This window comes from Oryx dammah, unplaced genomic scaffold (assembly GCF_014754425.2).
Source record: "Oryx dammah isolate SB20612 unplaced genomic scaffold, SCBI_Odam_1.1 HiC_scaffold_20, whole genome shotgun sequence".
Classification (NCBI taxonomy): Eukaryota; Metazoa; Chordata; class Mammalia; order Artiodactyla; family Bovidae; genus Oryx; species Oryx dammah.
In genome coordinates, this window is record NW_024070204.1 from 44,772,776 (window position 1) to 44,793,049 (window position 20,274).

Below are 20,274 nucleotides of genomic sequence, written 5' to 3' on the forward strand. Positions count from 1 at the left end.
TTTTTCTGCCCTGACTTTATTATAGAATGAAACAAAAGATTAACTTGCAGTACCAGCCATAGATAAAAATAAAATCCTGTAAGAAATTTCTTGACCAAAATAAATAGAGCTCAAGGGCAATTTATTGCATAAGAGTCTTCTATAATTATTGGCAGCTTAATTACTCTTTGGTTCTCTTCAAAACTACTGGTGTTAGAACAACCTTTCTAGTGCAAGTGAAAAGGGTTGTGACTTTCTTTTCAATTAAGTATGGCTTCTCATCAGAGACTCACCATAAAAATAAGAGTTTGAAAAGTAGGGGCTTACCATATTCCAAGAAATATGCCAGTCAAAGGACTTGTTGAAAATATATAAACTTTAAAATATGAATACTGATATGCATGCAAAGAACCTTTGACTTCAGGTTTCTTCCTATCAAATAACATCTATTTTAGAAGATGGTTGACTACAGAGAGCAAAACATTCGACAAATCTTTAGGGTGAAAAGTGATGCATTATGGAGGTTTACTTGGAGGTCAAGATCAAAACATTTAACTTTAATTTCCCCATGATCGTGTTTAACAATATCTTGAAATTCAGCACAATATCACAGAATTTACAAAGTTGTCCTTTATATTATTTGTTCATTGTCTTAAGTTTTTGTCTTTATTCATTAAAGTGCCCACTGCATTATAGTTTTCAACAATCCTAGTATCGTACAATCCTTGGTATGGTCTAGATTCAAGGTCAGCATGCTGATTACTATCAGAAACCAGTACTTTGCTACCTTTAGTTAAGAATAATGGAGAAGACAAAAAAGAAATCCCTGCTAGGAAGAGCAGTGCTTATTTGTCTTAGTTTTGCTGTTTCAGCATCCAAATTTTTTTTTTTTTTTTTTTTTTTTTTAGTTTTGGAGGATATTCTGCCTCTAGCAATAGAAAGAAAAGGGCCCAAAACCTGTCATCCCTCACTCTCACTCAGTTGTGACTGACACTTTGTGACCCCCACAGAATATACAGTCCATGGAATTCTCCAGGCCAGAATACTGGAGTGGATGAACTTTCCCATCTCCAGGGGATCTTCCGAACCCAGGCTTCCCACATTGCAGGCAGACTATTTACCAGCTGAGCCACAAGGAAAGCCCCATAGAAAGGCAGGGTGCCACAAATGATTTAACTTTGCTAACTGGATAATCCCTTCCAGAATCCTAAAAATAAAGGGAGATGAAGAAACTGTTAGAATTATTTACAACACTGATCCTGGGAGAAGGGCTTCCATCGATATCAATTATTTCTATCCAGTTCTTTCTAACCCACATGAAAGCATCTCAGTTCATCTTTTAGAATCAGTGCATTCAAGAGGGCTAAATTTCATGACTCTTCCACCTGGATCACATAATTTAATTGCATACATGCAATCTACTTCTTTCAGCATAGGTACATCTGTTACTCAATAGTTACAGTATTCTAAGCCAACAGTGTCTAGGTGTGGTCTTGTAACTTCTTGAGGGTCTTTGAAGCCTTTTCACGAGGGCTACAGTGTCAAAATTACCTTCATAATAATACTGAAATATTTTTTGCTCTTATTTTCCCACAAAGATACAATAGAGCTTTTCTTTGTTGCAACAGTTTTATTGAAATACAGTTTACATGACACAAAATTTACCCATTTAAAGTTTTAAAAATGTGAATATGAATGTATTCTGAAGTCTGAAGTATACCATAAAATCCCTTCATGATATATAGTGAACAAGCAAGGATAGCAAGATAACAAGACTTCAAATTGAAACAATTATTGAATAAGTCTAAAGTTATAGTGACTTTGAAATTCATCATTTAAACTTTTATCAGAATATACACAGGCATGCAACCATCACCATATTCAATTTTATTATATTTAATGACCACATAGAGCATCCCCGATGGCTCAGTGGTAAAGAATATGCCTGCAGTGCAGGAGACACAGGAGATGTGGGTTCAATCCCTGGGTCAGGAACATCTCCTGAAGGAGAAAATGGCAACACACGTCAGTATTCTTGCCTGGAAACTCGCATGAGGTTTTTCCAGGCAAGAAGAGCCAGGCCAGCTATAGTTCAAAGGGTTGCAAAAAGTCAGGCACAACTGAGCAACTGAGTACACAATGACATTTTAAGGAGCCCCACAGCCTTTAGAAATCCCCTGAATTTCTTTCCAATTCCTCTTTGCTACTTTTGTTGTTGTTAAGTTTTTAAGTTACGTCCAACTCTTTGCAACCCCATAAACTGTAGCATGCCAAGTACCTCTGTCCTCCACTATCTCCCAGAGTTTGCTCAAATTCACATCTACTGCATCAGCGACACTATCTAACCATCTCATTGCCTGCTGCCACCTTTCCCTTTTGCCTTCAATCTTTCCCAGCATCAGGGTCTTTTCCAGTGGGTCAGCTCTTCACATCAGGTGGCCAAAGTATTAGAGATTCAGCATCAGTCCTTCCAATGAATATCAAGGGTTAGCTTCTTTTGGGATTGGCTGATTGGATCTCCTTGCAGTCCAAGGGACGCAAGAGACTCCTCCAGCATCACAATTTCATACCATCATTTCTTTGGCCCTCAATCTTCTTTACTGTACAACTCTCACATCTGTAAATGACTGCTGGAAAAGACAAAGCTTTGATTGTATGGAATATTTTCCCATTCGGCAACTGCTAATGTACATTTTGTTTCCAAAGATTTGCCTATCTCAACATTTCTCATAAATGAAATCAAACATGTCCCTTCTCAGATATATGATTTGTAAATATTTCTAATTGTGGGTTGTCTAGAATTTTTCCAAAAAACTGAAGCACATATAAAATACATATCTTCTTATAAGTCAGATATTAAAGAGATTTGTAGAGCCTTTCTTGGTAGTACAGTAGTTAAGACATGCCCTTCTGATATGATTTGTGGATACCTTAAAAAATTTGTTTTTGAAAACAATTACTTTTTTATGACAATTAAGTTGTGTTATCAAACTGTGGGAAATTCTTCAAGAGATGGGATACCAGACCACCTGACTTGCCTCCTGAGGAACCTGTATGCAGGTCAAGAAGCAACAGTTAGAACTGGACATGGAACAACAGACTGGTTCCAAATCGGGAAAGGAGTACATCAAGGCTGTATATTGTCACCCTGCTTATTTAACTTATATGCAGAATACATCATGAGAAACGCTCGGCTGGATGAAGCACAAGCTGGAATCAAGATTGTTGGGAGAAATATCAATAAATTCAGATATGCAGATGACCCCACCCTTATGGCAGAAAGCAAAGAACTAAAGAGCCTCTTGATGAAAGTGAAAGAGAAGAGTGAAAAAGTTGGCTTAAAACTCAACATTCAGAAAACTAAGACCATGGCATCTTGTCCCATCACTTCATGGCAAATAGATGGGGAAACAAAACAGTGACAGACTTTATTTTGGGGGGCTCCAAAATCACTGCAGATGGTGACTGCAGTCATGAAATTAAAAGATACTTGCTCCTTGGAAGAAAAGTTATGACCAAGCTAGACAGCATATTAAAAAGCAGAGACATTACTTTGCCAACCAAGGTCTGGCTAGTCAAAGCAATGGTTTTTCCAGTAGTCGTGTATGGATGTGAGAGTTGGACTATAAAGAAAGCTGTGCATCAAAGAATTGATGCTTTTGAACTGTGGTGTTGGAGAAGACTGTAGAGAGTCCCTTGGACTGCAAGAAGATCCAACCAGGCTAACCAGGCCATCCTAAAGGATATCAGTTCTGAATATTCATTGGAAGGACTGATGCTGAAGCTGAAACTCCAATACTTTGGCCACCTGATGTGAATAACTGACTCATTTGAAAAGACCCTGATATTGGGAAAGATTGAAGATGGGAGGAGAAGGAGACGACAGAGCATGAGATTGCTGGATGGCATCACCAACTCAATGAACATGAGTTTGAGTAAGCTCTGGGAGTTGGTGATGGACAGGGCGGCCTGGCGTGTTGCAGTCCATGGGGTCGTAAAGAGTCGGACACGACTGAACTACTGAACTGAATTGAACTGAGTAGTTGCAGTTTACAATATAACTTACTGCAGGTCTTTTAGTTCTCTAATAACTTGCTAAAAAGTCAAACATTATATTTAAAAACAAAATTAACAAATATAAAGTTATAATAATTTGTCAAAGCACTCAAAAGATTAAAAAAAGAAATAATCGCGCTCACTCTAACCATTGCTTCCCCAATGTTTCCCTGGTAAAGAATCCCCCTATAATGCAGGAGTCGCAGGAGATATGGGTTCAATCACTGGGTCAGGAAGAACCCCTGGAGAAGGGCACAGCACCCATTCCAGTATTCTTACCTGGAGATTCCCATGGACAGAGGAGCCTAGTAGGCTAACTTCATAGGATCACAGAGTCAGACATGACTGAAGAAATTTAGCACAGTAGCCTTCAGTTCAGTTCAGTTGCTCAGTCTGTACAACTCTGCGACCCCATGGACTGCAGCACGCCAGGCCTCCCTGTCCATCAATAACACTCAGAGTTTACTTAAACTCATGTCCATTCAGTCGGTGATGCCATGCCATCCAATCATCTCATCCTCTGTCGTCTCCTTCTCCTCCAGTCTTCAATCTTTCCCAGCATCAGGGTCTTTTCAAATGAGTCAGCTCTTTGCATCAGGTGGCCAAGTATTGGAGTTTCAGCTTCAGCATCAGTCTTTCCAATGAATATGCAGGACTGATCTCCTTTAGGATGGCCTGTTTGGATCTCCTTGCTGTCCAAGGGACTCTCTACAGTCTTCTCCAACACCACAGTTCAAAAGCATCAGTTCTTTGGCACTCTGCTTTCTGTATAGTCCAACTCTCACATCCATACATGACTACTGGAAAAACCATTGCTTTGACTAGATGGACCTTTGTCGGCAAAGTAATGTCTCTGCTTTTTAATATGCTGTCTAGTTTGGTCATAACTTTTCTTCCAAGGAGCAAGCATCTTTTAATTTCATGGCTGCAGTCACCATCTACAGTGATTTTGGAGCCCAAAATAATAAAGTCTGTCACTGTTTCCATTGTTTCCCCATCTATTTGCCATGAAGTGATAGGACAAGATGCCAAGGTCTTAGTTTTCTGAATGTTGAGTTTTAAGCCAACTTTTTCACTCTCCTCTTTGCTTTCATCAAGAGGCTCTTTAGTTCTTCTTTGCTTTCTGCCATAAGGGTGGGGTTATCTGCATATCTATATGTCTCCCAGCAATCTTGATTCCAGCCTGTCCTTCATCCAGCCTGGCATTTCGCCCAATGTACTCTGCATATTAGTTAAACAAGCAGGGTGACAGTAAAGAGCCTTGACGTACTCTTTTTCCGATTTGGAACCAGTCTGTTGTTCCATGTCCAGTTCTAACTGTTGCTTCTTGACCTGCATACAGATTTCTCAGGAGCCCTAACCATGTCTAATTCCTTGAGTAATAGTTGGGTATACATACTTTAAAACTTTATCTGAATCTGACTAAACACACACATTTAGTTGATGGGGGTAAAGAGTTGTATTATTCTTTCATTTGTTTGCTTTACAAAAAAAAAATGAATAATACTTGATAAACTACCTCTTCAACTTACATCTCTTCCTTTAAAGGACATCATGAATATCCTTTCAGATTAACAAATAAAGCTTTAATTATTTTTGTTAAGAGCACCAAAATTCCATAGCAGGCTGCATTGTGATATAATGTCTTATTCCCCTATTAATGGGTGATAAAATACAGTATTTTTATCACTGTAAAACTGCAATAAAGAGTCTTTACATATTTTTATCAGTTGATATTATTTCCTTAAGATAAATTCCCAAAATTTAACTGATGAGTCTTAAGTTTTTTACATATTTTACATTAATATTACTCACTGGTACTTCCATTTCCACCGGGGTCACAGCCATTTATATTTCCACCAATGTACATGACCACTAGTTTATTTTTATTGTTGTCTGCATATGGTGTTATCTCTATTTTACATTTTTGCCCCTCTTTTGGGAAAATATTATTGTCTTATTTAAATTTGTATTGGCAATGTGGTTAAGCATCTTTTCTTCTTTATTGGCCGTTTGAATTTTTCTGGTGTGAATTACTTTTTGTGTTTCCTGTGGGTTATCTATTATTTTCTTAGCAAATTATGTCAGTGAATTTAAATGATGAGTATTAACCCTTATCAGCTACATACCAGAAATATCTCTTATGTTGTATTATCATTATTCTAAATTTATGACTCCTTTCATCTTTTGTAATATAGGCCTATGTTTTTCCTTTTTCTCTTTATTGTTCTCTATTGTTCAAGAATATCTTTTTACATTATTCAACATTTTTTAATGTTTCCTCATTTTATTTTATTAACATTTTAATTTTATATTACCTTCATGGAAATGCATTTAATGATGTAGAAAAAGGACATATATAAATAAAATGATAAAATAGTATTAGGACTTAAAACTTGACCTGAAGAGACATAGGAAAATACCCTGTTTCTGCATATGCAAATATTATACAAACATTAACTTCTCTGAAATTAATAATAAATATAATTCAACCTTAGAATCCTAGAAGAGTTTATGTTTTTATACTAGGGGGAAGGAGGGTGTTACTGTTGGAAACTGATTAGTGTGATTTTAAAAATCATATTGAGCTTAAATATCTTTAAAAACCATAAAATATTTGTAGAAGTAAATAATCAAATTACCATCCTATGGTTCTGTAAGGATTATCTTCTGAGCCATGTGAGAAAGAGTGAAGGAGTTTAGCTACGTTTTTTAAAAAAATGTAACCAAAGGTCTAATAGCTGATGATTTTGATGATTTATCATAAATGATGAGCTGTTAGACCTTTGGTTAAGTAATAAAAGGCGTTCAATATTTAAGATAGTAAATTAGACGTAGATGACTCATCTAAAGTCCTTCCACTCTCCACTTCTCTCTTTATGCTTCCCCACCCTCTCCTTTTCTCCATTTCCCTTTTCTATCTTTTCAGAGAATAAGAACTCCCCATTGTCCATTCTTCAGAAATGAGAATAGTATATTTGTATTGCAGTGTAGGAAAGCCATGTTAAATGGAGGTTGAGCTACAGAGAAGTCTTTAAACTTGTTTCTATTTTTTTCTATTATAAACAAGATGCCATTAGCAATAAATTCACAAATTTGTACCCATGTGTCTGATTTTTTATTTTTTGAGATAATTTCTTAGACAGAAGAATGAAAATGAATGGGTCAACAATTAAACATATTAATGCTTGAATAGCCCAATTTTTTTCCCAGGTACACTGTCACATGAAGATTTTCCTCAAAAATTTTTCACTGAGTCCAATATTAAGATTCAAAATAACTGAGGGGGGGGGGGGAATCTTCTATAAGAAATTACAAACATTTGTTATCTCCTCAGACAGAATTAATGAGCTGGGAATAGGTGAGAGAAGGATTGTTTTTACCTTCCCTAAACTTTAAATTAGATGAATATATTAACCTTAAAAATTAAATTTAAATTAAATTTAAAATACGGTAACTTGGGAAGCTGCTGCCGCCACTAAGTCGCTTCAGTCGTGTCTGACTCTGTGAGACCCCATCGACGGCAGCCCACCAGGCTCCCCTGTCCCTGGGATTCTCCAGGCAAGAACACTGGAGTGGGTTGCCATTCCCTTCTCCAATGCATGAAAGTGAAAAGTGAAAGGGAAGTCGCTCAGTCGTGTCGACTCTTCGCGACCCCATGGACAGCAGCCCACCAGGCTCCCCCGTCCCTGGGATCCTCCAGGCAAGAACACTGGAGCGGGGTGCCATTTCCTTATGTTATTTGACAGTCCTTTTAAGTGTGTATTTTAATTGACAGGTAGATTTGTAAGTTTTGTGTGTGTCCTCTTCTGTGAATTGTTCTTCTCCTAGACGCAGTTGGGATATTTTTTTTATTACAGAGTTTTTAATAAGCGAAAGCTATTCGAGTCTGTCTTATTGTGTTTCCCAGCTTACTATTTATTCTCGGAATTTTGTTTTGTTGTTGTCCAGTCACTCACTCATTTCTGACTCTTTGCAGCCCCATGAACTGCAACAAGCCAGGCTTCCCTGTCCTTCACCATCTCCCAGAGTTTGCTCAAACTCATGTCCATGGAATCGGTGATGCTATCGAACCATCTCTCCCTCTATCATCCCCTTCTCCTCTTGCCTTCAACCTTTCCCAGAATCAAGGTCTTTTCTGATGAGTTGGTTCTTTCCATCAGATGGCCAAAGTATTGGAGCTTCAGCTTCAGCATCAGTCCTTCTAATGAATTTTGTTAAATCTGAATTATGTTAATTTTTTAATATGGATAAATAAATTTTCCTTCATTCATATTAATTTTATATTTAGAAGAGTTTTCTTTACGAGCATTAACTAACAACATCTATTTTCTTCCAATTTTGCTTGTAACCATTTTACGTATATTTCTATAATCCACCTAAAATTCATGTGCTGTGACGTAGGAATCTACCTGCGGTTATGATCTTTCATACAGCTGCTTATTTCACCATCATTTATTAAATAAGCAATTATTTCCACTAATTACATACTCCATGGTAACATACGCTAGTTCAATGCGGTTCTGTTTTTCTGAAAGTGTTAGTGGCTCAGTTGTGTCCGACTCTTTGTGACTCCATGGGCTATGGCCCACTGGGCCCCTCTGTCCATAGAATTCTCCAGGCAAGAATACTGGAAAAGGCAGCCATTCCGTGTTGCAGGGATCTTCCCAACCCAGGGATCTTCCTGCATTGCAAAATGATTCTTTACCTTTTGAGCCACCAGGGGTGTATGTATCTGATAATTTAAATATCAATTGTCAACTATTTTAAATATTTTAGGTTTTATAGCATATTTTTGTATGACAAATTTGATAAACAAGGGGGTTTTATCTGAAATAATTACTAATTTAGTCACCCATATAAATTTACAATTAAATTATCAATCATCCTAGCCTTCTCCCTAGACCATCCCCCCAACTGGTTTTATGATATAAACCTCTAAATCTGAAGACATTCAAAGTTAATACATTTACCTCTCTTCCTTTGTAAACCATTTTAGAAGGAACTGACATCTTAAATATAGTCAGCTTTCCAAATATAAATCTAGTATACATTTCTAATATATGTTGTTGAAGTTAGAGTCTTAATATATTTTTAACTTAGATATTTAAGGAGTTTAAACTGTGATATGAATCATTATAATGATAATGTATTTTTGCCTATATCACTATAATTTGCTACAGTTCTGCCTATGTTACTTTTATCAGCCCTCTTAAAATCATCAGGGTGTTTTGTCCTACTTTAGTGATGAAATGAACTCTGAGAAGTGACTGGTGTGGATATAAGTAATAATTTATTAAATTGCAAACCCAGTAATTCTGACTTTACACTTTATTTTCATTGAATATAGTTTGCTAAAGAGATATAAAGTTACTAAGTCTGTCTCCTTACTTCAAAAAAGACACTCCGATAAACATTAACTTCCTGTTTTATCCATAGAGTTTCCATTTAATAGGACGGGAAATATATACATAAGATCTGGGTAGAATCGCATTCCAGTTTAATGGAAAAAAACATAAAAACTTGAAACAACGTCAGCTTTTGCAGAAATGTTTGGCTTGACAGGTTAAGAATCATAGAAACAATCTTTTTATTACTAGTTGGAATTAAACTTAACCTGTTGATTTCAGCTGTCCCCAAACACATTGATAAAATATCATTTAACTGCTCTTATTATTAATTGACATTTAAGGTCCTTCTGCCATGTGGCATCGAGGAGCACAACAGATCTCTCCAATTATAAAAAAAGTTTATTGGTGCATGGCAAGTATAAACCGCTGGGGTCCCTGGCAACAGTAAAATGGCAAATTAAACCCAAACCACATGCAAGTCCAAGTGAGTCACTGGTCAATGAGCATTTAAGAAGGGATGCCAAGCAAATAAACAGTCAGTCCATTAGTTAGTTATTGCCAGCCCTAAATGAATAAAACTCTTGAGAAAAAATTATGGCAGTGTGGCGACAATCTGTGTTAGATTTGTCAAGTCCTATGGAAAAGGCTGAAATGTTCACATGGCTGCTGTGAAACAGAGGAATTTAGGTACAGTGGCCAGGCTTAAAGATGCCTCTTATTTGAGACCTGCTGATGAGCTCCAGTCACTTAATGGCATCCTGAAAAACAGCTGGCACCTAACCCTCAAATATTGATTTAGTGTTTACCAATCTGGTTCAGTTTCTAGGCAAACAGCTTATATAAACATAGTGTGCCATCTGGTTTTATGGCTCAAGTGCTTCAACAACACCATTTCCCAGGTGTGGGGATCATGACTAATTCGAGCAATTGATACTTTCCCTTCACTCCTTGTAAGATAGTTAAGGACTGAACCTATAGTAGATACAAATTTTGTATTATGGGAGCAAGGGTTTTCACTTAATGATTATTAGCAAGAAAAGAAATCACTGCCAGTTATTTACGTGGCTCTAGGGAGAAGGTGATAGTTCTAAACCTTCTTGAATATAAATCTGCAGGAAAGAAGGAAGTTGGTTTTACAGGCAGTGTGTACCTTTGTTATGCTACATTTACCACACATTATCAAAGGCAAACACGGAGAAAGGAGAGATTTTGAAGAGACAAACAAGTTTTGGACCTTCTGCAAACAGCCATAGTGGTTCTAAGGATGGTAGCCAAGCAGAGCCTAAAAGCAGAGTTGAGGTGGACCTCTAAGTGTGTGGAATTCAGGCAGTAAAAAGCACTGCCATTAAACCTTGCGTTCCTTCCTCACCAATCTGACTTAGCTACAACACTGTTCTCCAAGGTGGTTTGCAGGCCTACAACTCAACAAACTGTATTTTTGAGTAACTGAGCTATGAGGGCTCCCCATTATTAAGCTGTTAAGAGTTACCACAACTAAGGAGATGAAGCAGCTCTATCCTTTTTTCTCGGATGACCCTCCACTCAAAAACACATTCATACTTGGTATAAGCAAAAAAGCACAAACTACCTGTGCTATTAGACTTTAGGTGTGCTTCGTACATAATCATATCACTCCTAGCTTCACTGTGCTATTCATTTTGCTCTTGACCATTTTTTTTCCTACAGTGCAATTTATTGTGCTCTATTGTTAATCCATTTTAAATGCTTTTTGGGGAATAATATGTATTATAAATAAATACTGCATGAATAACTTCATTCCAATACTTCCCCCCACAAAACATTTCACTTTCTTCCTGTCTACACTGTATATTGATGTATTTTTGGTATTTGATGGTTTGAGTTTACTAGTTTATAGTAGCAGTAAATAAACTGAGAGGAAGTTCTTCCAAGCCAAGTTCATTTGTCTACTGTATCTTTGACTTTATTTATACCATGAGACTAGTTTGGGCCAACTGAGTCATCAAAAATATTTCAAGAACAATCATAGTTCTCTTTGAGGGGGACAAATATGAATATTTTATTTAGATTGGCTATGTATCATCAGAATTATTTACTAAATAATAAAGAAGGAATTTATCATTTCTAAGGTAGATATTAATTGCATTATTCAATGTTTCTAATGAATTGATTTTTCCTATATTAGGGAGGTTGGAATAAAACTAAGCAATCATACATGGGTAGTTGTTCTTTCCATACACCGTGCACTTCCCCAAAGGGACTTTTATATAATGATGGTATCAACAAAGAAGACAGTTCTCCAACTGTCTGTCCACACACAGCAAGAAGCTAATAAAAATGAAATCATTTACTGTAACGTGTCCACCATATATCCAAAGAAAAGTGTTTGATTTATGCAAATTAATAAAAAACACAAGTGTAATGATGTAGTCACTCATTCAAACATTTGTTCAATGCCAACAATGTGCCAGAATCTAGGAACTGAGGTGTTAGATACAGTTTCAAGGATCTTAGTAACTGGTAGGTAAGGAGGCAGTTATAAAATGGTGTAACAAGTGAGAAGGCAGGTAAATTCAGAGGGTTAAGGCCTCCTAACTCAGCCTTGCAGAATGGAGGTAAAATAAATAAATAAAACACTTCACGGTGGTGACGTTGATGCCGAATCACATAAGAAAAGTCAGCATTTGGGGGCATCCTCTCTTTAATACCTTTACCTTGTGATCAACAGTATAGTGGCAAGGCCCTAAATTATACATCTTGGTTCTGGAAAATATCATTTCATCTGACAAAATTCAGGTAACTGGAAACAATTCTCCCAGACTGTGATTTATAGTCTTATTTTCTTTCTGGCTATACTTCCTTTACCAAACTTGCTCATCCACCACCACTCTGCCTTGCCTCCTATACTCCCATACATAATGATGTCATAGACTATCATACATTGCATCTCTTTGTTCAGCGACCATTGGCCTCTGCTCACCTGCCTGAGTCATTTAATATCTGGGTGAGACCACTTTTATACCAGCTCCTCTAACACGATACCCACAGATTACAGGGAGTCCTTTCCTGACATTATAATCACCTCCATTATCACACCACTACCATCCTCTATGCCCACAGGGTGCTGATTCAGCCTCCTGAGTCACTTCTCTTTTTACTACTGCAAATTCTTTTTTTCATGGATTATGGATTTACTTTTCCTTCCAGTTTTATTGAGATATAACTGGCATATAGCATAGCACTGTATAATTTAAAATGTACAACATAATGATTTGCTCTACTCCTGAGAGTCCCTTGGACAGCAAGGAGATCAAACCAATCAATCTTAAGGGAAATCAAGCCTGAGTACTTGTTGGAATGACTGATACTAAAGTTGAAACTCTAGTATTTTGGTCATCTGATGCAAATAGCTGAGTCTCTGGAAAAGTCCCTGAAGCTGGGGATGATTGAGGGCAGAAGAAAAGGACATCAGAGGATGAGACGGCTGGATGGCATCACTGATGTAATGGACATGAAATTGGGCAAACTTTGGGAGATGGTGAGGGACAGGGAGGCCTGGCATGCTGCAGTCCATGGGGTCGCAAAGAGTTGGACACGACTGGGCGACTAAACAACAATGATTTGGCTTATATATATCATGAAACAATTACCACAGTAAGTCTAGGAAACATCCATTATCTCATACAGCTACAAAAGAAAAATAAATATTTTTTCCTTGTGTTGAGAGCTCTTAGGACTTACTCTCTGAGTAACTGTCATAGATAACATACAGCCATATTCGTTATATTTATCATATTGTACATTACATCCCTAGTATTTACTTTGTAGCTTTTGAGCACCTTCATCCAATTCTCCCTCCTCCTACTCCCCACCTCTGGCAACCACAAATCTCTTTTCTCTTAGTTTGTTTTTGAAGTACATTTGACTTACAACACTGTTAGTTTCCAGTACTCAACATAGAGATTGCATATTTCTATACATTACTAAATGATCACCACCATAAGCCTAGTTACCATTGTAGTTTCTTGAGTAATATTCAATAGTTTCCTGGTACGAACTGTGTTTGCCCTTCCTGTATCTCTTTTCCTCACTGCTTCACATATCCACCAGCTGTGGAGTGCTTGCAACTTACTTCCTCAGGAGAACTGCCCTCAGTTGAGGGGCACCATCTCACCCGAGAAATTAAATCTTCCCTACCCCTAGTAGCTAGGCTTCCCTGGTGGCTTAGTGGCAAAGAATCTGCCTGATAATGCAGGAGATGTGGGTTCAATCCCTGGGTCAGGAAGATCCCCTGGAGAAGGAAATGGCAATTCACTCCAGTATTCTTGCCTAGAGAGTTCCCTGGACAGAGGAGCCTGGCAGGCTAGTCCATAGGGTTGCAAAGAATCAGACATGACTTAAAGACTGAAAAAACAACAAACTCTCTGGTAGTCAAGGACTGATGTGCATATGGGGTTACAAAAGGTCCTAATTAATGCAATTTATGCATTAGCTAGAGGCTAGACTTTATTTGAGGTCAAAGTAGTGACACTTCTCTTGTGGGAATATCCTTCTCTATTCTTATTAGGCTTCTCTTATTTTCTCTGAAGAACCCCCTCTCCAATATGTGCTTAGTCGCTCAGTCATGTCTGACTCTTAGACTCTTTGCTACCCCATGGACTATAGCCTGCCAGGCTCTTCTGTCCATGGGGATTCTCCAGGCAAGAATACTGGAGTTGGTTGCCGTGCCCTCCTCCAGGGGATCTTTCCAACCCAGGGATCAAGGGATAGAACCCAGATCTCCCGCACTGCAGGTGGATTCCTTACCATCTGATCCACCAGCGAAGCCCTCTTCTCCAATAATCAGGCACCAAAAATCTCAGTCTGCTTCTAAAGAATTTGATTCAAGACACCTCAGATCTGGAGAGTCCTTGTCACTGTAATTTTCTTATTGTTCTAGAAAGTTCTCTTCAGCAGGTGTATCACTCCATGACAGAAACCTTAATGTCTCTAGAAACCCCTGTACCACATAAACAATTTTAGATGTTGAGAATCAGGCTGCCTGCCTCTTTGTGTTCCAAAATGTTTGTCCTGATCTTTATCTGCTAACCAAATACTCAAGCTTTCATTATTGTCTGAGAGCACTGCCCTCAGCTAATTTTCTCATACTCTTAGCCATTTTGCAGAGCTCTGGTAGCCAATGTATTTGGAGTTCATTCACAACTTTTAAAAAATAATAAATTTATATATTTAATTAAAAGATAGTTGCTTTAGAGAATTTTGTTGTTTTCTGTCAAACATCAACATGAATCGGCCATAGGTGTACATATGTCCTCTCCCTCTTGAACCTCCTTCCCATCTCTCTCCCATCCCACCCTTCTAGGTTGATACAGAGCCCCTGTTTGAGTTTCCTGAGACATACAGCAAATTCCCATTTGCTATCTATTTTACATATGGTAATGAAAGTTTCCATGTTACTCTCTCCATACACCTCTCATTTACTGATCCCTTGTAATTATGGCTCACAAACACTGGGCTAAGTGCTTCACTTAAATGCGTATAGTTACCCACACAACCATCCAATGAGATCTAAGACACCTTCAGTTCAGTTCAGTCACTCAGTCGTGTCTGACTCTTTGTGAACCCATGAACCGTAGCACGGTGGGCCTCCCTGTCCATCACCAACTCCTGGAGTCCACCCAAACCCATGTCCATTGAGTGGGTGATGCCATCCAATCATCTTATCCTCTGCCGTCCCCTTCTCCTCCTGCCCCCAATCTTTTCCAGCATCAGGTTCTTTTCAAATGAGTCAGCTCTTCACATCAGGTGACCAAAGTATTGGAGTTTCAGCTTCAGCATCAGTCCTTCCAATGAACACCCAGAACTGATCTCCTTTCGGATGGACAGGTTGGATCTCCTTGCAGTCCAAGGTACTCTCAAGAGTCTTCTCCAACACCACAGTTCAAAAGCATCAATTCTTCAGTGCTCAGCTTTCTTTATAGTCCAATTCTCACATCCATACATGACCACTGGAAAAACCATAGCCTTGACTAAACAAACCTTGGTTGGCAAAGTAATGTCTCTGCTTTTTAATATACTGCCTATTCTTCCAAGGAGTAAGCATCTTTTAATTTCATGGCTGCAATTACCATCTGCAGTGATTCCATCACTGGCATTTAAAGATGAGAAAACAGAATTAGAAAAGTGAAGTGAGGCAATGCAGAGATCCAAAAGAACTAAATCTGATCTTTATGGAACATGTCTAAGAGGAAACTGGAATGAGGTAGGAAGAGGAAGGAAGCTGTAATGTTTGACATAAATCTCCTTGCCTGTGACTGACCCACCTCCACTCAGGAAATCACAACTATCTGTTGAACAACCATGGATGAAAAAAACTGGAACCTATCAAGAAAGATCTAAGCTAAAGACAGAACCACAAGATAGGTTGGTGGGGGGGGGGGGCCGGCCAGAGGGCTGGAATGTCAGACTCCTGATATAATCAAACCCCATACCTCAAGTGTGTGATGTACACACTGGAGAATAATTACAGTGCAGAGGTTCTGCCCCCTGAAAGAGAGCTCTGAGCCCTATGTCTGGCCCCCCCAGCCCAGGGGTCCTGCATCTATAAGATAACCCTCCAGAGTATCTGGCTTTGAAGGCCAGCAAAGCTTAATATCGGGAGGCCCAGATGGCTGTGGGAAATAGAGACGCTACTTTTAAAGGGCTCGCAGAAAATCTTACATATACCAGGACCGAAGGCAAATGCAGTGATTTGAAAGAAGCCTGGGCCAGGCCTACCTGCTGGCCAAGGAGAGTCTCTGGGAGGGCTGAGGAATGACTGTGGCTCACCCTGCAGACTTAGCTCGTTCTACCGTGTGGACGCTGGTGTCTGCGGAAGTCACTGCTGGTGCGCCATGTAAGAGCTAAAGACCTGGCCCCACCCAGCAGCCTGTGGGAACTACTGCTAGAATACCTACGGCCAAACAACTAACTGTGCCAGAGCCATCAGCACATGGGCTGCCCAAAGGCCTCCAGAGAATGCGGCTGTTTTTGCCACTGCCCCAGTGCGCAGGCACTTCCCAGAATGCCCTGCCCCTGGCCCTGCCCCCAGGAAGCCTCTGCTAGCTTCCATACCAGCCTCTCCCACCAGAAGCAGAAACCACAGCCTTGCCCCCTGCAGGCCCAGCCCACACGCAGCAGGCCAGACCCTATTCTGGGACCAGCTAAGCCCCAGCCCTGCCCACTAGTAGGCCAACATAAGCTTTGGGACATCCCAGACCCTGGACCCAAGTGTGTCAGGAACCAGCGCCAATCCTCCACCCCAATCCTCAACCAATGCAACACCAGGTCTGGGATTCCTGAGTCCTGCAATGAACTCCAGCTCTGCCTGCCAACAGTCCAGCATAACACCAAAACTGGCTCCACTCACCAGCGGGCAGGCAACAGTACTGGAGTCTTTTGGACCCAGACTCCACCCACCAAGGAGCCAGTACTAGCACTAGGGCCCCTTAGGGTTCTGCAGTCAGCCACCTTGTGACCTAGCTCCACCAACCACAGCCAGCAGTCTACACAACCAATAGCAGGCAGCCTCGGCACAAGGTAGGGCATGGAAAACAACTTGACCCCAGGCCAACCACGCCTACCAGATCACCCACATAGTCGACCCCACCACAACAGAAGGACCCATGCAGCCTGATAGGAGAACCCCGGAGCATATAGCTTGGTTGATGAGAGGGGAGCACACTGCTGAGATATGTAGGATATCTGCTACCGAAGGTCACTTTTCCAAGATCAGGAAGCATAGCTAACTTACCAGATACATAGAACTACTAACAACAGCTTAGGCAGAAACAGATAAGGAACAAGATAAAACCCCAGAAGAACTAAATGAAGTGGAGCTAGGCAATCTGCCCAAGAGAAAATTCAAGTAGTGATCGTAAAGATGATCAAAGAATTCAGGAGATGAATGGATGTACAGAGCAAGAAGTTAGAAGCTTTTAACAGAAAATATAAGGAACAACTAAAAGGAGATGAAGAATGCAATAACTGAAGTGAAAAATACACTAGGAGGCATTCACAGTAGACTACATGATACAGAGGAGTAACATATTAGAAGGAATTCACAGTAGACTACGTGATACAGAGGAGTGGATCAATGAACTAAAAGGCAGAGGTAGTGAAACTCACTGGAGCTGAACAGAAAAATCCGGAGAAGGCAATGGCAACCCACTCCAGTACTCTTACCTGGAGAAGCCCATGGACGGAGGAGCCTGGTAGGCTGCAGTCCATGGGGTCGTGAAGAGTCAGATACGACTGAGCAACTGCCCTTTCACTTTTCACTTTCACGCATTGGAGAAGGAAATGGCAACCCACTCCAGTGTTCTTGCGTGGAGAATCCCAGGGATGGGGGAGCCTGGTGGGCTGCCATCTATGGGGTTGCACAGAGTTGGAAACAACTGAAGCGACTTAGCAGCAGCAGCAGAACAGAAAAATGAAAAAAATGGAATAAGGACAGTTTAAGAGACCTCTGGGTGAGACAACATCAAGCACACAAATATTCACATTACAGAGGTCCCAGAAGGAAAGAGAATGAAAAAGGGGCTGAAAACATATTTGGAGACAATAGCTGAAAATATCCCTAACATGGGAAAGGAAACAGTCATCAAAGTCCAAGAAGTGCAGAGAGTCCCATTCAGGATTAACCCAAAGAGGAACACACCGAAACACATTGTAATTAAAATGGCAGAAATTAAAGAAAAAGAGAGAATATTAAAAGAAGCAAGGGAAAAGCAACTTACAAGGAAACTCATATACAAGCGAACTCCTGTAAGGCTATGAGCTGACTTTTTAGCAGAAACACTTCAGGCCAGAAGGGAATGGCACCATATATTTAAAGTGATAAAAGGGAAAAACCTATAACCAAGAATATTCTACCCAGCAAGATTCTCATTCGGACTTGATGGAGAAATCAAAAGCTTTCCAGACAAGCAAAAGCTAAGAGTTCAGCACCACCAAGCCAGCTTTACAAGAAATGTTAAAGGAGCAGCTCCAAGTGAAAAGGAAAAGGTTACAACTAGAAAAGTGATATTCCTAAGTATATATAGAAGTCAGGATTCCAGAGCCCAGACACGTAACCCATGGGCTGGCATGTCCAAGTCTTTCTAATCCAGCTATTTACTTTACCCACTAATTTCTGGTAAGAGAAGAAAAATATCATTACTCTTGAATACAAGTCCTGATTCTGCCTTAATAAATGACATGTGATATTGGTTCACTTAGCTAGCTTTACCGAGCCTCAGTTTTCTCATCTCTGAAGCAAGATGATATTAATAGCAATACCTATCTCAGCAGCTGTGAGGAAGATTAAATGAACTGATACACCTCAAGTTTTTAAGCCAGTGTTTGGCAGGTAGCAAGAACTTAATATATGTTAGCCATGATTATTTCTCTTTATAAATCTCATTTCAACTATTTTTGGTTATGATTTTATTTCCTACATATATAACTTCCCTTCTGTTCATCTCACATATCAACAGTAATGGATACTACTTTCAGATTTGGTTTACATTTCACTTTTAACTCTTTCCTCCTCCTAGGAATTATGAGTATGATATTCATACCATCTGGAATAAGACATGCCCTCCAACCCCAACCCCTGCACCACCACCATGATTCAGTTCTTTAATGTGCTTCCAAACAGATTTTTTTTCCTTGAATTTCCCAGAGCTTCCAGCTGAGGCAGTGAGGGTACCAAGCCTTCCATGATCTTGCCTACAGTTGGGTTGTCACCTCAGTCTTGCTTTCGACATGCAACTATCTCTGTACACATCCTCTCACTCACAGCACTGATCACACGATTCCAAAACCCATATAGAAACTATTAAAAAGAGAAACAGTGAGTTTCCCATGAGAGGCCCAAATTTCCATGGCTTCTTTTTTTAAACAACATTCTCCTCTCGACTCCAGAGCAACCTCTTTTTACTGCCAACACTCAGCAGGTGTGGTTGGTTCCCTTACTCATTAGTAGAGAATTAAGCTCCTGGCCAAGTGATGCAGCAGTAATCTCTGTTTACTCTTTGATTTCTCAAGTCTTCTCTTCTCAGACTAAGTCTTTGGTTTAGTAAAGCAAAGGTGATTTTTCAGGCTTGGCCAAATCTTCTTTCTTTGTGCCTGTGCTGCGAAAAGTAAACATCTTTAACTCATGGCCAAAGAAATAAGAATCACTTTGAATTATTTTCACTTTGAGATCTGTTGTTTGATGAAGGCTGCTTGCAGATAAAAGGATATAAATTTACTTGGAGAGTTCTTAAGGGAAGTTCAGGCACAGTGCAGGCTTAATTCTTCTTGTCCTGAATAGTCAACAATTATTCATTTTTCTCTTGCTAATTCCAGTAAAACATCAACCAAGAGTCACGTGGTGCTTGTGTGTTTTTCTTCCTTGGGTATCATATCTAAGCTATACCTAAGTAAACTGTACTTTGAACTTTCCCTGTTAGATGAGTCCCTGATTCTTTTCATATGGAGAAAGCAGTAGACCCAGGAATGATGCTATGCATACTATGTCCCTTCAGTCCCGTCCTACTCCTTGTGACCCTATGAACTGTAGCCTGCCAGGCTCCTCTGTCCATGGGATTCTCCAGGCAAGAATACTGGAGTGGGTTGCTATGCTCTCCTCCAGGGGACTCTCCCCGACCCAGGTATCAAACCTGCGTCTCTGCATTGGCTGGTGGGTTTTTTACCACTAGCACCACCTGGGAAGCCCATGGAGTAAAGGGAAACATAAAAATAAACAGCGTTTGTGCTGGCATTTCCCTAAGTGGCCCTGCATTAACTTTTAGGCTACTCCCACCTAGAAGTATTCTCTAGTTGGACAACATGATATCACTTTCCTCTCTCCAGTAACATTTTAAAATCTCCTTTAGGAGTGTAA